Genomic DNA, 7,500 nt, shown 5'->3' on the forward strand with positions numbered 1-7,500 from the left:
CCCTTTAAAACGGCCCTGTTCTGACATTACTTGTGTTCATCTGATACGGCCCGTTATAATCTATGGTGTGAATTTCAACGGTAAAGAGATTTATATCAGCTTGGAAATGTACAAATACAGACAAGTCTCAAATTTTATCCATATCGGTATGTTAGGTAAATATCTGTATGTTAGGTAAATATCAGTATGTTAGGTAAATATCTGTATGTTAGGTAAATATCAGTATGTTAGGTAAATATCTGTTAGGTAAATATCAGTATGTTAGGTAAATATCAGTATGTTAGGTAAATATCTGTATGTTAGGTAAATATCAGTATGTTAGGTAAATATCTGTTAGGTAAATATCAGTATGTTAGGTAAATATCTGTATGTTAGGTAAATATCTGTATGTTAGGTAAATATCAGCATGTTAGGTAAATATCTGTATGTTAGGTAAATATCAGCATGTTAGGTAAATATCTGTATGTTAGGTAAATATCAGCATGTTAGGTAAATATCAGTATGTTAGGTAAATATCTGTGTTAGGTAAATATCGGTATGTTAGGTAAATATCTGTATGTTAGGTAAATATCAGCATGTTAGGTAAATATCAGTATGTTAGGTAAATATCTGTGTTAGGTAAATATCAATATGTTAGGTAAATATCGGTATGTTAGGTAAATATCAGTATGTTTGGTAAAAATCTGTATGTTAGGTAAATATTGGTATGTTAGGTAAATATCGGTATGTTAGATAAATATCGGTATGTTTTAAGGTAAATATTAAGGCTGTCAAAGTTAACACGTTATTAACACATCCTGCGCCAATACCGTTGTACGACGTGTTTCAAGTTCATGCTAATTCTGCCAATCCACGGCGTACGACGTTATTGAGATCATATTCATTTTTTTGCCATGTTATTCATATTTCCCTCACAGAGCCTGGTCTGATACAGTGGGACTCGGCACAACTCTGCAACGCTTCAATACTGCCCCCTGGTGGATGATCGGCGAGTTGCCAAACCGGAAATGGCAGAGTCGACCTCGGTGCGTCCTCCGAAATGCATCAGGCATTCGCATATTGTTGCGGGACTCTAGCCACATACGTGGATATGGATCGCTGCCATAACTTGGCTTTTAATGGGGCGGCTTTGGCTCAGGGGTAGAGCGGGTCGTCCAATGATCGAAGGTTTGGTGGTTCGAATCCCGCTCAAGCCCATGTCCATCCCATTGCCGTTATGTCCTTGGGCAAGACACTTAACCTACTTGCCTCGTATGAATGTGTATGCATGTGAATGAATGTTGGTGGTGGTCGGAGGGGCCGTAGGCGATGATTATTCGCCACGCTTCCGTGAGTCTGCCTCAGGGCAGCTCTGGCTGCAATTGTAGCTTACCACCACCGGTATGACTGTGTATGAACGAATAATGGACTCTGTGAAGCGCTCTGGGTGTCATGAAGAGCGCTATATAAATCCAAGCCATTATTATTATTATAACTCAATAATCGACATGATTTTGGGCATGTATTATTATTATACAAACCGGAAATGGATCGACTCGATTGCCGTCAGATAAGTGGGATCTTTTTGCTCCAGTCTCATCGCCCAACGGTAAGAGGACGCTGACGTTACTTTCAGCCTGTTTGTTTTATTATTATCCATGCAAACTGCTCTCATCAATATATCACCCATACTACATAAAGCATTTAACGACGATCACAGAATTTTTCAAACAACCCCCCCCCCCCCTCCGTTCATCCGCGCATTATCAGTCATAACGTTTAGGATCATGTACAGTTGAAATTTTTTATATAGCATGGATCGGCAACAAACAGCATTTGATAATCTATATATGCGTTTATGCCTATATCTCACATTCTAGGAATTACTGCAGAAAACGATAAAAACATATTTATATTCTAGACGGTATTTTCTATAACGGTAATTAGATATCGATGTTGAATGGGCCATAGTAATGTCAATTTAGCAATACAATTTAAAAAGTTATAGCCCTGCAAAGAAGGTGAACATCTCCATAGACTTTCAGTGCTGGCAGGAGAATAGGTATAAGATGCTCAAAGAGGGTGGCAGGGAATGTGTTAACACATTAACTCAATGGCTGCCAACAGCGAGTATACCCGTTATAGCCCGCCAATCGAATAACGCGCCAACAACGAGTATACTCGTTATTGGATCGTTATTTCTTTTATTCGCTATTTCCATTCATAAATCATCCAGGTATGCTGTGGTACTGTGTGGCAATGTGTCTGAGATCGCAACGGTCCGATACCGTCGCCTGGTGGTATGCGGCCGATGTCGCACTTCCTTTCTGACTCTGTGTATGTGGCTGTGCATCATTGAAAGTCTTCCAGGCGGAGTTTTCTTGTAACGTGGATCAAGATCTTCACTCGATCTCATTGAATTGCTTTCGGGACGCCGAATTCATTATGCTGTGGGGTGTTATGGCCAGTGGCGTCCTTTCACTAAAAGGCAAGGTATGGCGAGGGGGGGGGGGGGGTGAAGGGGGTGTTTTTTTTGTCAAATCAGTTGTGCAATAGTCACTTTTGGTGAGTTGTTTCTATACAATTCAGTTATATGACATTTAGGTATGACACAGGACTACACAAGCATTTTTAGTATAGAAATGTGTCAACAGACTAAAGCAGGGAACCACAATATTTTGCATACGAATTATGCAGAATGTAATATCATAACTGTCTATTACTTTTCTTGCAATTGAGCCAATTTTCCTTAGGTACGGTTTTGAGGTGTGTGTTCAACAGAATGTAGTATCAAAAACACATTCACAAAAAGTATGGGTTACTGAATGCTGAACTGCACTGTTATAATCACTAAGCCAGATCTTACCTGTGTCCCTGTATCACTTGTCTCTGCTGCCCTTTGATAAAAAAACTTCCCTATGTCCATTTTCCTTTTTTTTGGGCATATTTCAGTTAGTCACAGCAAAAGTCACCTAGTAAAAGTGAGATAATTGACAATATCAAAACATGCTAGGGCTGTACCGAATAGTTCGAAGCTTCGTTCATAATGTTGACATTCGAATTCTAAATCAACATACATTTTTTTTTTTTTTACATTTTTATTTGCCAAGGTATGGCGAGTGCCATACCTTGCCATACCAAATGGACGCCCCTGGTTATGGCGTGGGCCAAATTGACATACGATCTAGCAGATGGCAATCAAATAATTGGAATATTCTTTTTGGATTATCATCGGCCACAGGTAAGAGCAATTTAGCGTAAATTTCAGCTTGGTTGTCCATTGTTTTCATAGCCATCGCCCTGATCAACGTATGCTGTTGTACTAACGAATGCCGTTATTGACAATCAATTCAGCAGAAACAACCCCCCCCCCCCCTTCATGCATGCATGATGGAACATAATATACCGATCATATTCGATCATCCGATAATTGTAGCATGTATAGGGACGAAATGCCAATGGATTAAGTATAATATGCGTCGCAGGCTATTACTAGCCTTCCAGGAATTACCCCAGACCACTCTAAAACTATACTTATATTCACCACGGTATAAAACGACAATGTATGGATGGAAAAAATATTCCTTTATCACATCTTGAACGATATAGTCGATGTCAAATTGGACATATTATTGCATATATAGCTATAATATTTAAATAGTTATAGCCCTGCAAACACTCCCACCATTTACAGCGATGGCAGTAGCTACTACAGGATGAGGCTAACACCGGTTCCTGACAGGCAGCGAGCGAGCGAACTGGAGACGAAATCGCACGCGACACTGTCCTGATATGAGGCGGCGCTTGTCCGAGTGTGTCTGTGTGTGTATTTACCTGGAAGCACAGGGGCAAAGCAGCCTGCGATTCTCGACCAATAAAAAGTGTAATCGCTCAACTAGAGACACAGCGAGCGAATATTTGAGGGGGGAGCGACATCGCCGCTCAGTTCGCTGTCGCTCGCGGTAGGTCAGGATAGTCTGATTGAAACGAATACATTTTAATCATTTTCGCAATCACGCTCGCTCGCGTCGCTCCCTGTCAGGAAGGGGTGTAATGCATGGCATCCAATGAGTTAACGCAAAACATTTTTAAGACCACTATTTTTTTTAACGCAAGATTGACGTTCAAAATATATATAATCTTTTTACTAGACTTCACTCAGGTGTATTATTGATACTCTCATTGATACTATGTGTGTTCCTGACTCAAAGTGTGTGTGTGTGTGAGAGAGAGAGAGAGAGAGAGAGAGAGAGAGAGAGAGAGAGAGAGAGAGAGAGAGAGAGAGAGAGAGAGAGAGAGAGAGAGAGAGAGAGAGAGAGAGATAGAGAGAGAGAGGGGGGGGGGGATGAGAGATGAGGAAGGGGCAATATGTCAAGTCAAGTCAAGTCAAGAGTTTTAATTGTCACGGCATACAGGTATACAATGAAATGCGGGTGGTCTTGCCCGCAACGATGTGCAATACAGTGGTACATATAATAGAATCAAAAGAAGAAACAACATTGTGCAGTAACAGATAGCAGGTAACATGGAGTGACATCTCGGTATCTGTACATAGTTATTTACAGCGCATGTGTGACATGCTAGTTAGCTTTGGTAGTGCAATACACTGTTCCTGTTATTCTAATTTAAAGTGACCTTTCCTTTGGCCATAAGTGTGCGTGTGTGCGACATGAGTGTGTGCCCGCTCATGTTAAAGTGTTAAGTGGCTGCTCGTGTGTGAGCGTGCACAGTGTGCGTGTCGTGTGTGTGTTCATGTGTGCTTGTGTGTGGACAGTTCAATGTTCTGAGCACTCAATGTACATTGTTCATGGCTCTGATGGCCTGGGGGAAGAAGCTGAGCCTAAACCGCTCTGTCCTAGTAGCTGAGATTTGCAGGCGTCTGCCTGACCTCAGCAGCTGAAACAGGCTGTTATTGGGGTGGTGAGGGTCTTTCATTATCCTGCAGGCTCTGGATTTGCACCTCTTGTTGTATAGAACCTGCAGGGGGGGTAGTGCAATACCCGTGGTACGCTCGGCTGAGCGCACCACTTTCTGTAGGGCCTTCTTGTCCTGTGCCGTGCTGTTTCCATACCAGGCAGTGATGTTTCCGGTCAGGATGCTCTCTACAGCTCCTGAGTAGAAGGACTGGAGTATCTTCCCCGATACTCTGAACTTCCTTAACTGTCTCAGGTGGTAGAGACGCTGTTTCGCCTTATTTACTACTGTGCCTATGTGTGTTGACCATGTCAGGTCCTCTGAGATGTGGACCCCCAGGTACTTGAAGCTGCTCACCCTGTCCACGGTAGCCCCGTTTATCATCAGTGGTGTGTGTGTCCCCTGCTGTCCTCTCCTATAATCCACGATCAGTTCCTTGGTTTTGCCAATGTTCAGGAGCAGGCTGTTGTCCTGGCACCAGCGTTCCAGTACCTCCACTCTATGTGTATGTTAGGTAAATATCACTGTTAGGTAAATATCACTATGTTAGGTAAATATCACTATGTTAGGTAAATATCACTGTTAGGTAAATATCACTGTTAGGTAAATATCAGCATGTTAGGTAAATATCAGTATGTTTTTGTGCTACTTTAATTCTACTGAATGTACAACAACCAATCACATGCTGAAAGCCCCGAGTCCTGCACCGTGGGTAAACTCTACCTCACAAACAGGTTGGTAAACCGAGTTAACCCTTTCACCGCTGCACTACCAAACGGTTAACCCTTTCACTGCGACGATACACAGAAGGTCAACCCTTTCACTGGCACACAACAGCAGGTTAACCCTTTCACTGCCACACTACAGAAGGTTAACCCTCTACCAGGGCCGGACTGGGGAAATAATTCATACCGGGAGATATAGCGTGAAATATAGCCCCAGACAGGCCACTTTTTAAGCGGGGGGTCTGGGGGTCCCCCACCAGGATTTTTTTTGTTACAAAGACTTAATTTCCTGCATTCTGGTGAATTTTAGTGCATGTGAATCACAAACTAATGAGCCAACAATTGCTTAGTACAATGTACTCACCTAAGCAAGGCTAAGAGAATCATTAAAGACTCCAGTCACCCGAACAACTGCCTCTTTGAACTGCTGCGGTCAGGCAAGCGATACCGGAGTCTCAAGGCGAGCACAGAAAGACTCAGAAGAAGCTTCTATCCCCAGGCCATCAGGCTGCTAAACGAACAATGAATGAACACTACACAACAACAACCACCAAACGCACATAGCACACACATCCACACGCACACACTCACTTTAAACAAACACACTGTAGCACCCACTCCACACACTTTATAGCACACACCCACTTTAAACAAACACACTGTAGCACCCACTCCCCACACTTTATATTTATTGATGAAGGATTGCACTACAACTCGTACACCTTACTGTAAATTGTACCTAAAATTGTACCTCATCCCATTTCTGCTTTGCACTAGATAGTACTGTACATTAGTACACTGCATAGTATTGTATATTATATGGTAACTCAGAACATTGTACATATGTCTATACCGAACACTGTGACCTCATTTTTCTTCTTCTAAATTACATGCTTATTATGTTATTTGATACTATCTTGTCTAGCACAGTCTCTGGAGCGTAACAGTAAGAAGCATTTTGTATGAAAGTATTCTGTACTTCTGTATGACAACTATTAAAGAACTTGTACTGTTATGAACCTCAAATAAAACTGTTGTGGCACTAGCAATGCTACTCCACATTCAAAAAGAAAAAAGCAAGAGCACAACATATTTGTCTATTTACTATTATAATACAGTTAACCACTCTCTCCACCTATTCAAACAGAGCAAGAGCACAATACCATATTCACTTTACTGATGCACTACCCATCAACAGTTAAAATAGCCCTTACACAAACATTAAATAACAGACCTTTCATTATTACAAAACTACCTGGCTCACTGCCTGGCTGTTACAGTATTCTGCAGAGTGCCATCGGCCATTCCATTCGCCGCCTCCACTGTCAATCAGTTGTATCGCCTGGTCCCGCCTCCACCAATCACAAGCGACAGCACGGCTCCATTGTGTGTGTGTGATCCGAGGGAGAGAGTCAGATAGTTCTCCAACTCTGTCGCAGACAGTGAAATCCTGGTTGTTCCCCACCCACCTAGGGTATCTAACTATCGCGCCGCGCCGCCGCCACAACTAGAAACAATGGCCTGGCAAAAAAAAATAAAAAATTATATAAAAAAAAAATATATAATATTTTTTTTTTATCTGTGCAGGCCAGGCCACCGGGAAAACTCCCGGTGCTCCCGATGGCCAGTCCGGGCCTGCCCTCTACTATGTACTACTAGTAAAGGGTTAACCTTCTGTAGTGTGGCAGTGAAAGGGTTAAGGTGGACTTACCAGCCCACTGTATCACCCCACAATGTCACTCGACACACACCCACACACCCCTATCTCTCCAGCCCCCCCCCCCCCCATCCTCCCCTCCCCCCTGCCCTTTCCCAGTTCTCCAATTAAGCGGCAGCGGCAGGTTTCCATCAAGCTCGTGGCGTCTCCAGCAGGACTCGTCAG

The sequence above is a fragment of the Notolepis coatsorum genome, assembly GCF_963971535.1.
Source record: "Notolepis coatsorum genome assembly, chromosome: 19".
Taxonomy (NCBI): domain Eukaryota; kingdom Metazoa; phylum Chordata; class Actinopteri; order Aulopiformes; family Paralepididae; genus Notolepis; species Notolepis coatsorum.